Source organism: Diadema antillarum, unplaced genomic scaffold (assembly GCF_040938485.1).
Source record: "Diadema antillarum isolate AM-2024a unplaced genomic scaffold, OU_Dant_1.0 seq00000447_RagTag, whole genome shotgun sequence".
NCBI lineage: Eukaryota > Metazoa > Echinodermata > Echinoidea > Diadematoida > Diadematidae > Diadema > Diadema antillarum.
In genome coordinates, this window is record NW_027271421.1 from 746,537 (window position 1) to 765,762 (window position 19,226).

Consider the following 19,226-nt stretch of genomic DNA (forward strand, 5'->3'; position numbering starts at 1 on the left):
TCAAGACTCTAGAGAGCTTTGAAATACACAACACGGCCAACAAGAAAGTCATTTATACTGCAGTGTCATAGACAAATCATTGTGCCTATGTTTCTCATCCAGACTTATAGTCTTGTTTTTTTTCTCATCTTTTTGTGTTCATACAGAAATTGAAAATTATGATGTACCGGTTCCTAAAAATACGTCACATCGTAAATTTATCATCTTATCACAAGACTGCAACATGCATTCTGCGAAATGTACTATACTGAAGATAGATGTTTAGAAAGCGAGTTTACGACCTCCTATCGAATCACACGTATAATAACATCTCTAAGAGACATAATGCAAGGTTGAATGAAAGCGGAATATTTGCTGAAATACAGAATTGAGCGAAAGTGTAACGCGTGCAATAAAGAGTTCACAATGTGTGTCTCTTAGAGTGGACACAGAGAAATTGAGAAATGAATTTCTTGTTTGCAGCGGGCAGAAAGATGTGTAATTCAAAGCTGTCTAGAGGAGGAATCAAGCATTATTTCGACATGAAGCATGGGCAGGAGAGGAGAAGCACAGGTGGGTAAATGCAAGATCTGCATTCTAAAGAAAAAAGTATGCTCCCCTTACTCTTGAAAACCACCAAATGGCTCCATGGACCCGGTACAGCTTGAGTCTCTTGCCTTGACGTTTCGTTGCCTCGACCTCGTACCTTCCGACCACATCTGATAGGCTACATCCCGTTTCCTAACCTAAAACCGTGACGATTAATGTCATTGGGGGGAAATTGAATGGATGGAGTCCATTCGGGTTACAACAATTGTACCTAGAACACGGGTGGGTATACTTAATAATGCTGGAGGCCAAGTGTATTGCAAAGGTAAACAGAATAAGAAGTTTGGATAGAAGACTGATGAGAGAAAGAGTGAGAAGAAGAAAACGTTTGTGGTTAGGACGATGAACATACCTCTGCATTCCTGCTCTTTGCAAGAGATGAGAGTATCACCCTCTCCTGCTGTCTCGAACTTGAAGTCGGGTTTGGGAGCCTCTCCTTTCTTGAACTCGATGCACAGGTAGCGGTACTCATCACAGCCGAGCTCGTCAATAGGGAACGGTGTGTCAATGTTGTCGAAGCGGAGTGGTCCTCCTTCTTCCAGGGGCTGCGCCTGGTTGAAGGGATCTAGCATCTGCGTGATTTCGTCACGTCGTGGACCGCTACCATCAGGTGCTGTGGCTGCAAAGACGCCCAGACTCCATAGGTCCTGGCCATTGACGTCAGGACTATCGGGATCAAAGTTGATATCTGCAGCTATGCTGAGAGGGGATGGCTGACCGAATGGAGCGTCACCCACTTCGGCATCCCAGTCAATGTCGATAGCAGTAGCACCTTTCGAATTCGACAATGACACCATAAGGGGCTATCCAGTTAAACAAGCATCCGAACAATTCAATTCAATTCAATTCAATTCAAATTTATTTTCATTCCATTAAATAGACAGGGAAAGCATATACAATGCATTAACAGAACATATTTATAATAATTTCAAAAACGTAAATTAACAAGATACATGTGATCACGAGGAACAACACAATTTTGTTTTTAAGGTATATATATATATATATATATATATAACAAGGATGGGAATGGAAATGAGGGGTCCAACTAAATTTCACAATCTTTCCTACTATTGTAACCACTAATAGTCATTGTCAGTTCCAAGGAAAGTATTGCAGGCACTAATACAGTAATACACGTGACATGATACATGTGGTGTACGGATTATGAAACAAAATCATTATAGATCAATATTTTTATCGTTTTTTGTAGATTCATGAATTTGGGTATAGGCACATGCCTGTTACGGGTGTGGTAAACTTGTAACTGTTGATTCTATCGGGGTTTTTTTGTACGAGGCATTGCAATCCTACGTGACTCACCTTTGCATCGGTCCCGCATATCAATACAGGTGGTGGTTACCGACTCGTCGGGTCTTGCTTCGAATATGTAGTCAACGCTGGCCCTGGGGTTTTGCTCAAGATCGAAACAGAGGTATGGTGCATCTTGGCAACGGATACCTTCCATGTCGAAATCAAAGTCGACTTGCTCGAGAGGTAAATTTTCTCCCTCGTTCAAGTCAGTGGCAGCATCAGCGGGGTCGAGGATTTGCTCCACAAGCCCTGTCTTGGGACCAGACCCATCAGGTTTTTTACTGGCATACGCCGCGACCTTCCAGAGGTCCTCTCCAATCACGTTCGTGGAGTCGTCCGCCGTGATTCCCGATAAGTCGACCGTGAGAGGATTGTTCTTGTTTTCATACAGGACTTGATCCCCCAGGTCAGCTTCGAGGTCCGTAAAGACAGCCTCTGTGAGAGGAGCGTTGCAAGAATTATGAGGTAAAATATCATAACAACTGAACTGTAGTGTTAAATACACTTTATGATTGGTTAAAAGTTCATTCATTATTGTCACAATCAGTCGCAAATTACCTGTTCTTGACACCTTATCATTCTCTGTATGTGACTCGTGATCCAAGAATGGTGCATTCTTTTTTGACTGTTACATTCACTCTTTCTTGACACTTTCTCACACTACAGATTATTCCATATAATTGATTCGTTTGTTCATTTATATACACGTGTATGACGATCAGATACACGTTTAGATTCCATGTGTGTGTGTGTGTAACCCACTGACGGTGAACGACCTTGAAGCTGGTACTATTTCCCTCCTGCACTTGTTCTATAATTCTAAATCAAGTTGTTCTGTAAGTTTGAACGGAATAACGTTTCGACTTAAGGGTATGCTGCTTCTGTCATTAATTTGATTATTTAAAGCTTTTACGAAGTGTGTATAGCAGTGGGCATTTTTCATAGATTAGATTGTTAAACTTAATCTTGCGTGATGTAAAGAGAGAAAAAAAATAATGAAGTGTGCCATTGCCAAAAAAAACCGTGTATCATAAAGATCACTTAACCTTATGTAGCATCCATACAGAGCCAAGAAGATAGCTATATATATAGATAGCTAGATAAAGATAGCTATATATATATATATATATATATATATATATACATTTATCAATTTAACCCGTTCCATATTGAATTCTAAAATGCCCATAGAGTTAATACTCAGGCCACCAGGTTCCCGTACGTAACGGTTTAAGACAAATATTTGGTTCATGACAGGTTCATCAGCAATAAAAATCTTCATGATGCCTAAAATCCATGCCTCTGTAAATCGGTGTTTGTTTGCTTTTTTATCGAATACGTTCTTGCATGAAGGAAAACCCGCTTCGTTTATCGTCTGACATGGTCAGGTATGCTGTAAGCGTGACTCATTTGGTTCATTTATCTTTGTCTGTTTCTATTTGCAATTCTCGCGCAGCGAACTAATGGTTGTTGTCGGTAAGCCGTTATGCCACTGTTCATTGAAGAAATGCCCCACTCGGTCCTCCCTGTGAATATGTTTTATCATTTATCATTGATCAAATAACAAATTCAAATTAAGCAACAAATTCGACTTGATTTTGTTTATTTTTTTCATAATTAATGTAGGAAAAATACTGCCCAGCTGCTAAGGTATGACTTGCAGCAAATGATAAGATCATTGTGTTAGAATGACGAGTCTAGAAATTGCTCTACATTGTCCATTGATTTCTGCAAAAATCATGTTCCAAAAAAAGTTAGTCAAACAGGTAAGCACTTGAGAAATATTCTCCGAGTTCTAATGTTAAGAATGTTCAAACAATGCTTGGTAAGCTTACTTGATAAACACTCTTGTTCCTTGCAGTGAACGAGAGTATTTGCCTCTGGGGTGTCGTCAACAGCCCCATCAACTTTGAAATAATAGAGCGGTACGGGGTTGTCTCCCCCCGTGAATTCCACGCAAACGTATCCGAAGTCATTGCAGCCCACCGTTCCGATCTCGAAGTTGGTAGTGGCTCCTGCAACTTCCAGCATACTATCCGCTTCCAAGGTTTGGCCTTCCTGCGTGCGATCTAAAGTTTGTTCCTTGTAGCCAAACTTTTCGCCGGTTCCATCGCGATTTCTACTGCCGTAAAGACCCATTCGCCACAAGCCATTTCCCTGTACCATGCGATTGCCTTCGCGAAACATGACAGTGCTATCTATGCTCACGCCGGTCTCCTGCCCGGGTAAGATGCGATCCGTCGGCGTCAAATTCCAATCAAGGCTTTCAGCGTATACATCTGTTCAGCAGGAAACAGAGTATAATAGGGTTACAACTCTGTTTCCATGGGATTGCTTTTTGAGCAATAATTTCATTTCCTTTTTCCCACTTCTTTTCTTTTTATATTGCTTAGCGAATGGATGACGATCATGAAATACACAACAGCACTTAAGCACTTCATAATCTAAATGCGCTGTAGCTATCTTGATTTCAAGGAGGACTAGTATTGCATTGATATCCAACCTGTGAACTTGGGTCTTTTTTTACGCCTTTTGCTGTGTCATTGCCGCTTAAAAAAGGCAACGAAAAGCGTAAGCCAAACCCAATTTATACATTGTCTCCGAAGTTCTCCAATAAAGCTTCGATAAATGTCCGACACAAGTCGTGTCATCTTCCCCTTACACAAAGAGCGCTTATAATCCCCATAGTTCAATAACATCAATGCCATTCATGAAAAGTCCTTGTTGAAAGATCAATGAGATATCACCATGGTTTTCACAGTCTTTCTAAGGAAGCCATAGTCCGATCACGACAAAAACGAAGTCCATGCACTTTAGAATTAAGAAGATCGTTATCGCTTGCCTAGCAGACCTGTACAAATAAAACTCTGTTGTTTACTTGTCTAATTGTAGTCTCTAACATCAGCTGTTTGATATTAACGACGAGAACAATATTCGTGCATATTTCGGACATATTATGTATGTCAAAACTGAAAAGAATAAATCTCTCCATGAACAATATACTTACTTGACAAACATTCTTGTTCTTTGCATTTTATGATTGTGTTTGCTTCTCTCGATGAGTCAGCTGCCCCGTCAACACGGAAGAAGTAGTTGGGATTGGGGTTTTCACCTCCCGTAAAATCGACGCAAAGGTACCGTAGTCATTGCATCCCACAGACCCAATCTCAAAAGTTGGTTACAGCATCCATGATCTCTAGAGGGCTGTCAGCATTAAGGGTGGTGCCTTCTTGTGGCCGACTGAGAGTTTTGAGATTTGTAGTTAAATTTGTCTCCGGAGCCGTCAGGGTTCTGCTACCGAATAGACCATTCGCCAGAGCCCGCTCCGGAAAGTTCTGGGTTTCCCTCGCGGAAAATGACGTTGCTATCAATACTGACCGAAGTCTCCTGACCAGGTATCACGTACTCCAGGGGTTCCACATTCCAGTCGAGATCTTCAGCAACAATGCCTTGTGGAGATCAAAAAATGATAAAACAACTTGGTCTGAGGATTCATACCGAGGCATCGAATATATAACCATAAATCAATACAGACTGTAACCTGCTTACTCAACCATCTCTCATGTAAGCCTTGTATGAGAGCATTTTTTTTTATATAACAGCTAAATGGGTTACTTAAGTCACACTATGTCTTCCAGTCTGGTTAGCTGATTAGGTACCTGATTGTTTTAGTCTCAAATGCAATTAATGGCATTGTTCACAGAGTCAAGGACTGCAACATAAAGTTATCAGGTTTGTCTAATTAAAAGCCGCTACTCTAGTGACATTATCAAAGAAACCCCTTTAAAAAGGATAACGAGTGGTCTTATGTTCTCTGTATTTTCTTTGATGAGTTCTGCATCAAGTATATACGTTGATCGAGTAATTACGACGAACACTGCGATGGCTTTGGAAAAAAAAAAAGATATCAATTATATCATCGCTGCTATGAAAAATTGGATCGAATCCTACTCCTGTTAACATTTTTCGTCTTATCTAGATTTACCTTTGCATTCAGGGGCACGAGTGCACCCAGTCTGGGCCGACTCGTCAGGATAGCCAAGAGAACTCGAAGCCCAAGTCACCCGTGGTCTGCGGATTGTCTCCTCGGTCAATTCTGACACAGATATACTTCATGTCGGTACACTCGGCCATTTGATCGGCGAAAGAAAAGTCGACATCGGCGAATTCGAACGCTTCTTTTTTCTTGTAATATTGTGCCTGTTGGGTTTCGTCGAGTGTTTCCCTCGAGTACCCGAATCTGTGAAGGATATATAGAGACATGAAAAGTTTCCAAGTCGTTTCCAAGTCGGTATTGTTAAAGAGGAAATAAAACCAAAGAATGAATAAAATTCAAAAGAAAGAGAACATTTTATTACAGAATATTCCAAAAAATGACCCCCAAAATTCGGATAAGAAGTAAGCAAGATGTGACATTTATAAATTTCATATTTTTCCGGAAAACATTTCTTGACCAGTCCTAATGAATATTCAAAAGTTGATGTCATAACGTGTACACGTTATGTTTGATGTAACTAACGATGACTTGATTGAATTTTACTCGTGTATAGGCCCACTCTTCAGTGCCCTGGGGGAGCACAGTGCAAACTCGGAAAACGAGTGGATGGACCAGCTAATTGACTCAATGTAGCGCACCATGTAGAGAAAAGGTTAATGCTGCCACTAACCGCGGGCCTCTTCCGTCAGGATTTGGTGAAGCCCACGCACTGAGCCTCCACAGACCTTCACCAGAAACTCCCGTAGTGTCCATAGCTTCCTGGAACTTGATTGGAACACGGAGCTGCACGCGGTTATTTCCTCCCTCGAAAAGGGGGCGGGAACTTGTCACCTCTGGAGTTACTCTCTTCACCTTCACATCTGTGGGACGGAACAAAGAGAGATACAGTAATATTAGTCACGTATTATAATCACATCACAGTTCCCGCAAACTACTTTTCGCAGCGCTTTGATGCGTTGTATAGTATGTGTAGAGACAGACATCATCCTTCGTCAAGGTTCATCTATCAAAGGCAACTATTCACTTTTGATTGTAATTTTGTTGCCATCTTGACAGCGTTTCAGGTTTGCTAACCGCTCATCACTATGCCATGCCCTAACAGCAAGAATCTGGTGTGTGTGTGTGTGTGTGTGTTTGTTTGTTTGTTGGTTGGTTTTTTTTTTCAGAACAAAGGAAAAACTTTAAATCATCTTGTAACTTTAGGACGATGGTTCAAAGTCCCAGGTACAGGGTTTTACACTTACTTGTGAGCGTTGCACAAGATGACGACGGGATACTAAAAGAAATGTTCATATATATCTCTCCTTTTTTTTAAAGAGGGAATCTAATGTAATCTGCCAAGACAGAACAGACGAATTCAGTAAAATCAGGGAAAAAACTTGTAAGAATGACTATCAGTAAGCTTGCGTCTTCTGGGAACTTTATTGACATGACTGTGATGTCGGGTACGTTAAAATCGTCTTTTTATTCGTAAGCAAGTGCAATTTTACAGTATTTACTTGTCTTTCTGGCTTTGAAGTGACGTAATATCAATGATAAGTCTTCAAACAGAAATACAACTCTCTATATCATCGTAAAAATCCCCATTACATACACCAGCCTAAGAGTGATGGGTTTTGACAGTTACCTAACGAACTCTATCATTTGGCGACATCAATCTGCCCAACCCTTTTTAATGTGTGTCCGAAGGTGCAATTGTATTTCCTTGAATACGAACATGCATAGTTTCTTATTGCATCGTATATGGCACCAGTCGACAGTGTCGGATCCAGGGGGAGGGGCGCACCGGGCGCACGCCCCTCCCCCTTTAATTTGTGTTGTGTTGCCAGCATAAAGTTATTATACAAAGGTTGAATTCACTTGAACGCATCACTTACTGTAAGGACAGAGAAAGCAACATTCGCCCTCCGGTTTGATCGGCTCCGGGCAGAACGCAGGCTGACAGCTTTCAATGACACATGTAGTGGTAGCGTTGTCGCAGTTACACGTGGTGCATTCGTCAACCTTCCATGATTCTCCGTGGAGATAGGGGATTCCCCGATACACACATGGCAGGAGAGGGTCTGCTGAACTGAGGCTGAGTGAAAACGACGAATCTTTTGAGTGGTGGTGAAAAGGAAGAGGGAGAAGACATTATAAGGCCGAAACATTAGTACAGCGCCAAACATATTATACGTGGAAATATACTTGCTTCCTAATATCATTGTACACTGTATGTTTCTTGCTTTGACATTGCCGTTATTCAAATACCCAGTTGTTATCAGTTCGTTTGGTTTGGTAATTGACGATTATCAGCCCCTATTATCCCGCTTGACAGTTTTCATGACAATCACGTCCATCCTCCGGACATAAGGCATTGCAAGGTGAGATAGTGCTTGCTTCACTTGACCATTCCCATTTTCATAATACATTGAATTTCTCGTCATAAAGTTATGGTCAGAGAAACACTGCGGACAGTTATAAAATTTCTTGCCAAATTCTGTTTTGTCACATCTTTCAGCGTTTCGCTTTTTAGACCTGGTGGAGCATGATGTAGGGATTTTTTTGTACTGTATTGTGCAGAGTAATGTTTGACTTGCAAGGTCCATGCTTTGTAATCTTACAACTTACTTTCATGCAGTATCTACGGGAATCAGCTAAGACCACAAGTCTGCTACTCTACCTAGAAGATGCGTTAAAGTGCAGTCAGAGTTTAATCACAATATACACTATATATCTCGATTCTACTAGGTGTTTCAAAAAACATTTCCCACTTTTGATCATAAATATTTCAAAAACTATTCATTCGATAAAAATGTCATTGATATGAGTAATAGCTGGATAGTGTACAATTTGGTTTGAGGTGATTTGCACATGAAAGCATAAATCAGTTTCATTTAATCTACGATTGATTTTGAAGTAAGGTTTCAGATTTTGGTCAAATTTTAACCCTCTGTACAAAAATTGAACTTCGCACAGGATCCAATGATGTGTATGTGAGTGTGTGCTGACAATGGCCCTGAACAATGGACATGCCTGAACCACCTGTTCACTAGGCATCAGTCTGGCGCTCCCTGGCACATGAATGCTTAATCAATAATTCATGTGGATTGCCCTGGGCACTGCTAGTCTGAATTCATGCACGGTAAAGTGCTTGTAAACACCACATTTCATTCAAGCTGCCAATCATATTAAAATTTTGCTTCACATATCACTAAATTTGGGATATAAATAAGCATAAATGATCTAAAGTTCCTCATTTCAATACAACTGTCTACTAATTAAATAGACACATTTTTCGCTTTTTCGATAAAAAGAGATCATTTTTGGTAAAGAGTTCAGCAGCATTTATCATTGGGGCGATTTGTTTCAGAGTAGATTTATTTAAGGCTCCATATACACAAGTGTATATATACTCTAATTGATTTTCTTTACTTCCTGTCACCACGTTTACGATAGAACAGAAGGTATTCATTGTAATTTTGTTTTTCAGAAGTAGAGAGAGCACTGACGCGACTCAACGACAGTATCGACAGGCGTTTGACTTTACACAGATACTGCCAGAGGCTGAATAAAGACTAGCTGTGATAGTGGAATTTCTCATGAATGAATAATGAAGCATTCAAACCCTGGCCATTGTTCAGGACCATTGTCAGGGTGTTAACCACACACTCCCATACACACCCACTGACTCTTGTGCAAAGTGAAATTTTGTACAGAGGGTTGAAAATAGAGCAAAGTCTGGAACCTAACTGTGAAATGAATCATGGATTTCATGAAACTTATTTATGCTTTCATATTTAAACCACCTTCAACCAAATTGTACACTATTCAGCTATCACTCATATCAATGACAGTGTTATTTGATATATAGTTTTTGAATTATTAAGAATCAAAAGTGGAAAATGTTTTTTGAAACACCTAGTATAATTACACTAACCAATCAGCTGCAATCAAGAATTAACCAAACCCGCAAACGATACATTTCTTATCTTACACTTAATTATAGGGCAAGTTGCCTTGCAGTGATAATGCGGAGCTCATTTCGAACCTAGCTATTAAAAACCTTACTTTGACACCGCACATTTAGCTGATTGGTCGAGAAAAACTCAACCTTAATACTTTACGTTACTTATCCAGTGTAAATGTATTACTCTATCAATGAAGAGCTTACTTCCAAAAGGCACTAAATGCATCGTTTTTCAATGGATTTATCTCCTTTTGGTTGAAAGCTCTTCAAATATGTATTCTATGTAACTTCTAAACACATTCTAAATATTCTCTCTACACAGGAAATGAGCGTAACCCCTCCAGTGGACTTAAGATGCGATTGGTTGGCTTTATCACATAGGGTATCATCAAACAAACGAGATGGTAGAGGTTTTAAAACTATCAGACCTGAGAGTCCGATGTTTCATATGTTTGTATGCAACAGTTATATCAGCATCACCGGCAAGTGCAAATTAGATGAGACGGTGACGTCAGGACTTAAAAAAAGCTACGTCCTTCGTTTGGTTTTCGTCAAGTTGATTCTACATACCATAATTACCTTATGACGACTGATAGGGTCCACGGGATTTAAGTTGCTAATTCATTTACTAAACACATGGCAGCACTTTGTGGAGTTGTGGAATTGGAGTTTATAACACCATCGCCTTGGCTAATTTGCTGATTTGGTCGCTATACCATCACCACCATTCAATGAGCACGTATAAATTATGTAGTTCCATATTTTAGTTCTTAGTACGAACATCGAGAAACCCCTACCATTCTGTTCATCTGCTTTCATACCTATCTAGTAAAGCCAACTTAAAGATGGTATTGAACTATACACGTTAAACATACCTGGCGTAATATCAAGACCTTTTGCTCCTTTATTTTCTTAAAACCCTTTCCTGTAGTAGCCTTCTCATGTTTTATGATTGTAGCAAGGAAAATAGTTATTTGCACATCGTGGTATAATCCTATTATGTAAAACTATCTTACAAAGATCTGAAGTGTCTTTAGTAAAGGCCATACTCACTCGGCTGTCTTCATTGCATGCTTTGGAGTTTATTTCACATGACACTGTGAGAAGGGATCACATTCCATTCCGAGCATGACCAATCACCAAATCCAAGCATGACAACTTGAACCTTATCACAATTAAATAAGATTAGTCTGTTAGTTACAGGGAATGGGTAGGGATCTGGATCAACCTTTGTATTAGCCACAATACACAATAAATCGTTCGTATTCATGTTTCAAAGTGTATGTCTTTGATTTCCAATTTTGAAGCAGAAACCTTGAGAATACGTGTATGGCAATAATAGGTTGAAAATTTATATCTGTGATTATTGTTCATAAAGAATTATGGAATTTTCGTGTATAATAAATGTTTAACTGCACTGTTTACCTTTGGGAGCAATGATTTAAAAATGTTCTAGTTATCACATTTGACGCATATGAGTATGTCAGTTGTATCACAAAACAGCTCGCCATGTAAAGAAGTTGAGACAAAACCTATAATACAAGGAGATATCAATATTTTCTTCAATAAACCATAACTGTAGATGGTTTATTCTAGAAACAATATTACCATAACTTTTGTTCACGTTTTGTATATTCAACAATACCTACAGTGATCATATTAATCAACATTTTTACGCTGTTTGTTTCTATCCCTAACTTACATTTTAGAACTATTTTGAAGCACTGAAGCTGGGTTTCAGTGTTTCAAAATCTGCAAATGGTAAATAATGCCTTTAAACGTAAAGAAATACATAAAGACAGATAGGCCTACATGAATGTATTTCTGCCCACAATTTGTTGTCTACGATATTTTGATCACTCGTATGATTTATTCCTTCTTACGCTTTAGAGTTACGTGATATGCATTTTCCATAGATATCTTTCACATATATAGGCCGAGTCTTTATTTTCTAGCAAAGTTCTCCATTCTTACGGGAACGGCAAAGATGTTGTGATTGATATAATGTTTCACCGATAACTGTGTCAACAAAATAATGTCGATAATCTCACTCATTTAAATGTTCATTCTTATCTTCTTCTTCTTCTTCTTCTTCTTTTGCAATTATGTTAGTAACAGTGAGTGTCTATAGGTGGAAGAAGCTTTGAGAATCCATCTCTTTGGGGTTATGATCAATTAATAAACATGCAGTTTAGTCACCGTGATTAATGGGGGTGGAACTACCCATGCACGTTGCACAAGCATGCAAACCAGTGGACAATGACAAGACAGGTTGGAATAAGAAATATAGATAAAAACAGAAGTATAATTTCAAACAGTATTGATGATAGATTCCAAAAAGATGGTTGTAGAAAAACTACTGTAATTATATAATTCACAGCCTCTCATGCATGACTGTTGAATCAGCGAAGATATACCAGTGAGTATGGCCAGATGTTGAAGACTTCTCAAAGGTTGGTTGGGAACAAAACTATGTTATCAATCCCAAATACGACGTGTATAATTATCTTGTGTGCTTGTAAAACTCTGTCATTTTGGAAGCTTACTCGCGTGTCTTTCTGGAATACATGCTCATGCAAACACCGTACACTTTACAAAAGCAATATTTGTTAGATATTGAAATAAAGATAATCGTTATCAGAATGAAAGCACGATTCGTCCCCCAATATTCATTAGGTAACCTTAAATATTCAAAAATGTACCAGACAAGTTGTGCATATTATCTGTCGATGAGTGGCCAATCGTTTACCAAAAGAATGACCTTGTATAGGCAATGATTTAATAATTTCTTCGTAACATTATTTTTTCTCCTGGTCGTTGTGTGAGCTAGGGTTAGGGTTTACCAAAAGAATGACCTTGTATAGGCAGTGATTTGATAATTTCTTCGTAACATTATTTTTTCTCCTGGTCGTTGTGTGAGCTAATACAACAATACTACAACGAAAAGAAGGCATTTATAGGTTTGATTTGTCCATGTGTGATAAAGAATACTAAAACCCAACAGAATTATCGTGTAATCTCACATCAATCAAATCCAAATTGATCTGACATAATCTGTAAAGGGCTGTGCAGGTGTTAGAGGAACGGCATAACGTGGAGACCAAAAAGCAACATGCAAAAGACCTATTATATCCCATGAATGTTCTTAAATCAAAAGAAACGTGTACAATATATTTATAGTGGAGAAAACCTGAATTAGTATTCCGAGTGATTACCATACAGGTGTCCAGCTAAGGATGATTGACGTTTAAATCCATAGAGACTCAACACAATTTAAGCAGACGTTGTGACAAAATGTCATTTGCTGGTAAAGGGAACAGGCGTAACGAGCCTCAAGAAAGCCCATATCTCTTCTGAAAGAAACCAACTTAGTACCGCATCTCGCACAAAAGGTAATTAGATTTGTAAAATCAAATTACTGACTTAACAAGAAGTCCAGAAAGTTGGAGAATTGATTGTGAATTCGACAAGGTACAGGAATGACAGAGAGAGAGAGAGAGAGAGAAGGAGAGAAGGAGAGACGAGGGGAAGAAAGACCCCTGGGTAATTGCTTTGTCAGCCACCGCTGCGCGTTAGATTCGATTGGACCTGATCTTTGTGGAATCGCAGGGTGGCGGCTAGCAGCATATTGGTTCCAGGTCAAGGCAAATTAGCTTGTAGTGCTTGTTGAGGAACAAAAGAAAGCGCCATGTTTGCAATATAAGAGGTGTTGTCTTAGGGACTGGGACGAGAAATCGAGCATTTTGATTTAGTCAGTGAATCATCAGTTCCTACTATCTATCAAAATTATGTGCTATGTTGACACGGCTGTCTGTAACCTTAGATAAAAGCTATGCTCTGAGCTGTTAAAGGATTTTGCTTGAAGTTTGCTATCTCATCACATAACAATGCACGTGCAGATGCTATTGAAAGACATTCTATTCAGATTGTCACGTACCATGTGTATTTTTTGTTGGAAAAGGAAATATGAAACGAAATGAAGTGAAGTACAATGAAGTAAAATGAAATATAATGAAATGAAGTGAAATGAAATGAAATGAAATATAATGAAATGAAATGAAATGAAATAAAATATAATGAATTAAATAGAATCGAAATGGAGTAGAATTAAATGAAATGAAATATAATGAAATAAAATGAAATGAAGTGAAGTGAAATGAAATGAAGTGAAATAAAATGAAATGAAGTGAAATGAAATGAAATGAAGTGAAATGAAATGAAGTGAAATGAAATGAAATGAAATGAAGTTAAATGAAGTGAAATGAAATGAAATGAAATGAAATGAAGTGAAATGAAATGAAATGAAATGAAATGAAGTGAAGTGAAATGAAATGAAGTGAAATGAAATGAAATGAAGTGAAATGAAATGAAGTGATGTGAAGTGAAACGAAATGAAATGAAATATAATGAAATAAAGAGAATCAAAATGGAGAATGAAATGAAATAAAATATAATGAAATGAAATGAAATGAAATGAAATGAAATGAAATGAAGTGAAGTGAAGTGAAGTGAAGTGAAGTGAAGTGAGGTGAAGTGAAATGAAATGAAGTGAAATGAAGTGAAGTGAAGTGAAACGAAATGAAAGAGAACTTGCCTTCCTCTGCACGGTATCTGAATAAATATTCTATTGACCTAAAATGTAAATTCAGGCCAATTTTCTAGTGCATGTCTGACATGTCTTTCTACCATTAAAGAGATCTGATATGCAATGAAATGAAATGAAATGGAATGAAATGAAATGAAAGATAACATGCCTTTCTCTACAGGGATCTGAAGAAAAGATTTTTATTGACCTAAAATGCAAATTCAGGGGGGTGTTTCATAAAGCTGCTCGTAAAGTTATGAGTGACTTACGAGCGACTGGTGATCAGTTCATGTACTGAATTATGGAAATTCTGATACGTATAGCACATTAGAACTGATCACCAGTCGCTCGCAAGTTGTTCATAACTTTTATTACGAACAGCTTTATGAAATAGGGCCCTTGTCTCTATATTCTAATGCACATCTGACATGTCTATCTACCATTCAAGAGGTCTGGTTCATTTCTTTACATGTTTCTTTTCAACAAACTTGATCCGATTTTCATTGATCGAGATAATTTTCAGTAAGTTACAAAGAAGAACAAATCTGATCATATATTTTTCCAATCGGTTAAATCCGAGGTAGTAGCTTTTTTGACCCGTCCAAATAAAACGCAGGTACAAAAATATGTAACAACTTTAAGCAGCTGAACTTCACTATTATTAATCAAAGTCAACAATCCTCAACACGCAATAATTACCTTATCAATCCAGCAATCACATTGCAAATTAGGTAGGTAAACTGTCTCTGCTTGTTCTGTTAGTAAAAGGAGCTAGGATTTTATCAAATACTCCAAAGTTAACATCATCTTTCTATAGTCCATTTTATCTTATTTAAAACTTTTGCGTTCAAGTGTAAAGAGTAAAAATTATTCAAAACTGTCAGAATATGCATATATCATTCTTGAGTCCGAAGAAGAGCAGTAAGGAAATACTATTCCACTTGAGTGGAATCATCGACTAATTCATTTCATTTTTTAAAATTCATGACAACACTCTTTCTTGATAATTTAAAGATGTGAACAGTTATCAAAATATGCCACTTATTGGAGTAAAACCGTACGTTGGTTCATAGAACGTATGTATTAGACTCTATATAGGGGCTTTAGAAAGATGATGCACTTATTTCGGAGAGGTCACATGTTCCTAGTAGCTCGTTATTATTTCATATTGTATAATTATGGTATTTCTACTCAGAGCATATTTTTCGGTTATTAACGTTTCTCTTTATCTTTGCTAATTTGCAGCTAATATGTTATAGAAATATTAAAACTGACAACAATGTGATGTGTAATGAAGTCAAAGCCCTCGTTGGCAAGGTAATAGTAATGAAAATGATAATGATAATGATAATGATAATAATAATGATAATAATAACAATAATAACGAAAATAGATTTTCTGTCACAGCGCACATCTGCTGATGACCTAGGCGCTGTTTACCATGACTGTTAAGGCAAACAGCAATTAAAGGGGCTGTACAGTACTGGTTGAGGTGGGGATTCATGGTTTTAACATTCCTAAGTGAGATAATGAGAAACCTCTAATGAAATATGAAAGAGCATGTAATTTTAAGAAGGATTCAACGTTTATTTGATGAAAATTGGTTTTCAAATGGCTGAGATATCCCAAAAAGTGAAAATAATAAAAGACTACATGCCCCAACTTTATTAGGATCTCTTTGTTTCACCTTGTTTTTGGATATCTCGGCCACTTTAAAACCGATTTTCATCAAATAAACTTTTGATACCCCTTAGAATTGCATGCTCTGTGACATCTCATAGAGTGGTTTCTGAACATTTCGCAAAAAGTTAAAAGCTAAATCCTCACCTCGACCAGAACTGTACACACCCTTTAACTAAAAACGACACAAGATATTGTAACAAATCAACCAGATAGGTCATCAGAGAGGATTCAAATGTGTCCGTGGTGATTTGACATAACGGAATCTAAAATTGTTATTTTTTAGACCTTTGGGTAAAATGCAAGGTTTTCCACGTGGAATTTTTGAGTTAAAAGAACGAAGGTTTCATAATCAATCGATAATGGCTTATAGTGGGTAAAAATAACCTTTGAGATTATTCTCCAAATTATAATTATGCTACAACTCATCATGATTTCTGCCGATAATTTGACGCTACAAATTGATCATTCCCCAGGTATTATTAAAGTCATGTTCGTATATATATATGTAGCCGTTTAAACAAATCTTAGTTTATTAAAATGCATTATTTCTATGTTATCTAGATATTGCATTGATTAAATATCATAGGCTTTGAGGCATAGAAAGGAAATCATTTGCTTTTCTCGTATAGTAGGCCTACGTATCGTACAAATATGCAAAGGTGCAATAAGGATTACGAAAATGAAAATGTCAAGAGAGACTTAAAACATGCGATTCAAGCAAACATTCACTAAGACATCAATGACAATGAAATCAGAGCGAAATGCTAGGTTTCGTCAGTTTAGAAGAGAGTAGGGTTAAGTAAACAATTGACATTGGTATCAATATTTTTTTACGGTTTCTAAGTCACGATTTTCATACAAATGACATTATGTAAGAGAATAATCGCTCACACAATTCAATAATCTTTATATGTTGAAAATGGTTTTGTTCCATTTACGGTTCTTTAGGCAACATAAGTATGTCTTCAGATTCGTACACATCATTCTTAATGAAATAGCATTGTGACTTAGTTCATGAACAAATGATTGATAGTTTGTAGTATAAAATTGGCTTTTAAACTCATTCACTCATCCTATGATCGAAATGCACTATCGAATGTTAATGTTTCCTTTTCTTTGAAAAAAATACCCGGATACTAGACTAATAATGATTATACAGTTACTGTAGATGAAATCTAGGATGATGATTAGCATAAACGTCTCTCTCTTTTTTTTTTTTTTTTTTTTGGCTAGATGTATCATTATATACTTTTATGGGAGTCACTTTTACTTTAGCTTTAACCTTATAAACCTGTCTAGTAATCAAGGAGGTAGTATCCCTTTCACTATGTAACCATTAACTAGTAACTGCTTTGGTACCAGCACAGTGGGTCCATGGGCAGTTTGTTAATGCCTTTCCTTTAAAGAGTGTTAATACATTTCATAAACACAAAACGTTGTGTTTTTAAACATACGTACTACTTCGTGTCGTTACTATACGTATTATGATCATTATTATATCATCACTGTTAGATTAAGTGTTACCGCCATTTTCTCTAAGTCATATGATAATCTAACATTTTATTTTTTAGCATTCTCTTAAAGACGCAGTGGAACCAGGCAAGATCACATAATCTCTGCTGTTATCATTCTATCTGATCAGGCATTTACCATTTATCAGATGTAATCTTATCGCCGTGGGGTGTCTTATACAAGAGCTCACTGGCTAACTATTAAAGTATGATTTTATGTTACGTCTATGAACACTAAACTAAAAATCGATTCAGTAATTCTAAAAATTTGAAAGATTATTAAACTGTTCAAAAAGCGAGTAGTCAACAAAAGAAGTAGTTCTTCTTATTTCCTGTGGCTTTGCTATTTTTTTAAAATAAAAAACACCTTGCCATATCTATAGAGGGTATTACTACCTTGTGAACTGATGGCTAGTCATAAGGAAGAAAACATGAACCTCTATAACTATTAGCAACAGCATTAACGAGAACACTTTGCAAAACGGCCCTATCGAATCATTAGTCAATAGTTTTTAGCAACATGTTCATCTTAACAGTGTTGAGTAGAAATCATGCTATCAGGAAAACACCCCTTATGTTAGGATTATTGTTAACAGGTCAGTCGGGAAAGTAAGTAATGACCTTACAACGACAAAGATTAGAACCCGTAGTTACCATAATTCTAACGATTACTATAGGTAACAATAATGTTCGTCATAGCATGGACACACAAGCAAGCTTCTGCACATAACAGGTTTTGTGTTTCTAGGTCAAATCGATGAAAATTCGTTTCATCGACAATCATGCATGAGAACTGCATTACAACCAAAAGAACAAAACCAAACGGACAAACAAACGTTTGTAGTTTCAGTATGTAAATGTAAAAAATATTCAGATATAGGAACATCCTGTCGAAAATATATCAAAGTGTAAACCTTTGCTCAGGAAAATCAATTTCATGTATATTCAAACACTGACAATTTCCAAAGAAAATAGCAGATGCCGATAAACATTTTTCCTAATGGAAAACAGCCTACCTTGTCCTTCGCAAGTTACTGCCAGGGTTGCTATGAAAGCAAATAAAAGGAGCAGCTTCCGCCTGTGCCGGCGAACTTGGTCCACAAAGCTATACATGACGTACAATCTTTGTGACAGACCGAGCAAGCAGATTACTGAGGAGACTTTGTGCTGGACAGACCTTTACGCCAGCGCCTCTCCTCTCTGTAATAGCCCAACTGAACCAACGTCGAGATGGACTTCTCGCCATCGAGTTTTGTACCGCTGCGCCATGACCTTGGAATCCCTTCTTCAGGATGAAAACTACTTCGTAGACGAAAATGTATGAGCTGTCTCGATGTTTTTCTCTCCTCTTTTTTTCCTTGTCAGACAAGTTTTTGGGTCTAAACAGTGGGTTTCCTGTCACAGCTGTCATTCTAGTTACAACCAAGTGCAAGGAGACTAATTTGGTTAACCTCCGCCACATTATGACATAGCCCCCGGGATAAGTATGGCTTGGGAAGACCCGCCGCCTGAAGATATCGGGTGTTTCACTGGGAAATATGAGCTGAGCAAGCAATTGTTCATCTCTGTCATCAACACAGCATTCCTCGACAGAACATC

The 19,226-nt window shown here is 37.6% G+C and overlaps 1 pseudogene; it reads right to left on the reverse strand.

The window, feature by feature from the left end:
• The window catches only part of LOC139732800 (uncharacterized), a 62,672-nt pseudogene extending 43,824 nt beyond the window's left edge, over positions 1-18,848 (reverse strand).
• Between the last annotated feature and the right edge of the window lie 378 nt (positions 18,849-19,226).